At 41.8% G+C, this 4,031-nt stretch overlaps 1 non-coding gene across 1 annotated transcript; it reads left to right on the top strand.

Moving 5' to 3' along the window:
* The first annotated feature begins 1,211 nt into the window (after positions 1–1,211).
* Positions 1,212–1,294, top strand: trnal-cag (transfer RNA leucine (anticodon CAG)). Its single transcript has one exon. It is a non-coding gene; the product is annotated as a tRNA-Leu (tRNA).
* The last annotated feature ends 2,737 nt before the right edge of the window (positions 1,295–4,031 follow it).

Genomic DNA, 4,031 nt, shown 5'->3' with positions numbered 1-4,031 from the left:
AGACAAAGAGGCTTTGTCAGAAGAAGTTGGTGGTGGGTTATTTCCCTCTTTATGATTCTTCTTAAAACAAGAAACTTAATATTGGAGATGCCGGGGATTGAACCCGGGGCCTCATGGACTCTGCCACTGAGCTACATCCCCAACAAATCACAAAACCACAGTGGAGGCTGCGTTCCAAAAGTCAGTCAATCACGCATTATAATCACATAGTGATATGGCACAGTTAGATGCACAACACATGAAACAACACATACATTGTGAGGGCATCTCTTGTACATACTTCAAGTATTAAGAAGAAAAACATCATTATTTCTGTTAGTTGGGGAGGAGCAAGAATTGCTAGACCACTCCCTACTTATTGCGCTCTGCCAACAGCAGGTCCCACCGAGATTTGAACTCGGATCGCTGGATTCAGAGTCCAGACCATTACACCATGGAACCTCCTCCACAGCTCTTCTCCTGCTGCCTCCTACCACTCTCCACCTGCTGGCCTTTATCTGTGGAGTTTGCATGTTCTTCCTGTGGCTGCGTAGGTTTTTTGGTGGGCGCTCTGGCTTCCTGGAACAGTCCACAGACATGGAGTGAAGGTTAACTGGCGATTCTGTTGGCTGCATGTGTGAGTGTAAATATGCATGGTTGTCTGTCTCTCTGCGTGAGTTGTGTGACAGGCTGGTGACCTTCCTGCCTCTAGGAGGCAGCAGGAGAAGAGCCGTGGAGGAGGTTCCATGGTGTAATGGTCAGCACTCTGGACTCTGAATCCAGCTATCCGAGTTCAGATCTCGGTGAGACCTGCTTTTGGCAGAGTGCAACAAATAGGGAGTGTTCTGGTGGTTGTTACCCTTCCCCAATTAACAGAAATAATGATGTTCTTCTTCTTAATACTGTTCATACAACAACTGCTCACAATGTACACATTGTTTCATGCAGAATGCATCCAACTGGGACAAAACACTTTGTGTTAAAAATGCACATTTGACGTCCTGTGAACTGTGATATTCTAAATCTTTTTCAGCAAAATATATACAATGGTAGTGAGGATAGTGGAAGGCGCCCAAAGTGAGTAAAGTCATTCAGTCATAAAAATCAGTCGGTCCCTTTTCAGAGAAAAAGGATCTTGTTCGGATTACTTGCTGAAAACAACATTTCTTGAAAAATGTCATTTCTGATCTCTAGCTCTATCAAAAAGTTTAGAATGAAGCTGTCCATTTGAAGTCAGGATGGCCGAGCGGTCTAAGGCGCTGCGTTCAGGTCGCAGTCTCCCATGGAGGCGTGGGTTCAAATCCCACTTCTGACAACAGATATTTAGACAACTTTGACAACAAAGAAAGCACGCCACACCTGGAGACACACAGCAGGTCATCAAGGTGAAGCAGATGCAACCCACTGAGGTCAGGGTTCCAAGGACCAGGTGTCACTGGGCAATGTGCAAGCAGGAGAGATCAAATGTTTTGACCTGCCATGGCAACCAACCAACCTTAACATCCAGTAGCAGTTGACAACAGGCCCAAGTGGCTGAGGACGACTGTGCCTTAGGAGAACTAGACCTAGAAATCCAATGGGGGTTTGCTGTTGCAGCTTTGAATCCTGCTGACAACACTGATGTGTTCTCAGAGGCTCCGAACCACCACAGATGATCTGTTCAAATGTGGACAACTCTGTATGCTTGGAAGGCAGCTATGCTCACCACTATACCACCATCGCTGTGAGAAGGGTGGATGTTGTGTGCAAAACCACCAGACACACAGACAGTCATCAAGGTAAAGGGGACGCAGCACACTGAGGTCAAGGTTCCAAGGACCAGGTATCCTCAGGAAGTGTGCAAGTCCAACAGAATCACCAGTTAACCTACCGTCTGTCTCTAGGCTGTTCCAGGAAGCCAGAGCACCCACCAAAAAATCTATGCAGCCATAGCATAAACATGTAAACAAGCTTAACTTTGTATAATTGAAAGTACATATAGTTCTGAAGGAACATTGTTATGTTCAGAGCAAAACTCATGACCACCTCATGACCTCCCTGTGATACCTGAGATGTCATATCTAACAGCCCCTCTGAGAGCGGAGCTCGCTGTGATTGGTCAATAGTTTTACTATTAAAAGGTCTCTTCACCCGAAAAGCATTCTCTTCTCTTGTATTCTCTAAGCTTCTTCCAGCTGCAGTAGAGCTGCTCACTTGGTCTTCCATGTCCTCAGCTTCAACTGCCACACCCTGATCCAACTCAAGCTGAAGGCCTCGTCTCCCAGATGCTGCTGCACCCGGGAAACTGTAAGTATCAAGCTTCTGTCTCTAAACGGGTGTTTTATGATTACAATTGGCCTTCCTACCAATATTCCAAATTTAACAGATTATCTGCTGCTTCGGGTGAAAAGACTTTTAAGTCTCCAAGCCACCACTCTGTTCCACATTAGGTTTTCACATTCATATTTCTCAACCAGCATTTTCATCATTGTTTGTATTTTATATTTTATGTTTGTTGTTGTTATTTGTTTGTTTGTTTAGTTAGTAATAAATGTTGTGTGTGTGTGTGTATACAGTTGTTTCCTGTGTTTTCTATAGCTTACATCCAGTCACTTTACGTATGTGATCTTTAGTTACCTGAGCTCTAAGTTAATTCCCTTAACTTTATAAAACACTCTTGACTGATCACCAAGAGTAAACAATTTATTAGAATTATTATGCTGACTCTGAGATTATATCGCTGGACAAATAATTCAAAGGTTGGTTTTAATAATTTTAATTAATGCAATCACTTGCTTTGGTGTGGAAATAAGTACATCTTATTTTCCAACAGTAAAACCCTACAATGGTCACCTTTTCCACTGTAACATGCATATTAACCTATTCATGATAACTCACACATTGAGTTCTGCTGAGCAGTCGTAGTCATGACATATTTTTTCTGAAACGCTGCTGTTATGGTGCTCGGAGAGACACAAAGAGCAGCAGTGAACACACAATTCAAGACACTTCTTTGTACAATTGTAAATACAGTAAACCATGATTAGTCCAGTTATGTGAAGCGCTATGAGATGACTTGTTGTTGTAAATATGCGCAAAACAAATAAAATTGAATTGAACTGAATTGAATGTGGTTCATTTGACTTTAAAATCTGCTGACACTGTCCTCTATGTGTGTATGTGTAGGTGGAAGTGACGGCACCATTTAAAGACTGTACACAGTGCAAAGACAGTTTTCCTCAGCACAACAGGAGCTCAAGCTTTGTTTGTTATTTTCAGCTTTTTGTAGGAGTCTTTCTTCTCAGTTTATGAAATACCTGCAGCATCAGACAGCAGCAGGACAACAATAAAGTGACAAAAACATTTCTGAAGATATTATTTGAGTGTGCCAGTGCAGCTTTTGCCAGTTAATATGTCCTGCTATATTGAGACATAAGGTATAATTGATGTGCATTTTATTTTGTAAAGCCAGCATGTTTCTGGAGCCTTAGTCTGTACATTTTAACATCATTGAGTTTTTATTTGAAAGTGTCGTCCAGCATCAATCAGCTGTGAGTCACTGGTTGCGAGCAGTGAGCAGAGCAGAGAGAGAAGCAGGAAGGCAGACTAAGAATAAGAAGAAACAGTCACAGCTCAATAACTATAAGTTGTATCAAAAAACTTCTTTCACAGTGGGAAGCACACTCTTGTTCTGCACAAGCTGATGTATTTAATGTGGACTACATAGATTTGAGTGACAGGTTAGAGAGACTCACTGATATCAATATAATGGGAGTCAAACTCTACTGTTCATCCATTTATGGTCCTGAACCTGCCTGTGAAAAACTGGCCAATGATGAGAGAATTCAATGGTTTTGTTGAAGTAAAGGACAAAAGAAAAAGAAAGAGGTCAGTAAATTGCTATTCATATATTAGTATATTTCTATTATTTTATGTAGAACTGAGATCATTTTTGAATGTTTTCAGTTCTTGCCAGACTGACCAGCTTCTGCCCAGTGTCTTAGAAAAGATAACTGTTAACCTGTGAATAACATAGGAAAGACAACTTATTGCACAGACCTGTCCAGGGTGTC

Source organism: Stegastes partitus, unplaced genomic scaffold (genome assembly GCF_000690725.1).
Source record: "Stegastes partitus isolate 25-593 unplaced genomic scaffold, Stegastes_partitus-1.0.2 Scaffold2899, whole genome shotgun sequence".
Classification (NCBI taxonomy): domain Eukaryota; kingdom Metazoa; phylum Chordata; class Actinopteri; family Pomacentridae; genus Stegastes; species Stegastes partitus.
The sequence above is the reverse complement of the archived record's forward strand: the minus strand, read 5'-3'. Positions and strand labels throughout refer to the sequence as shown.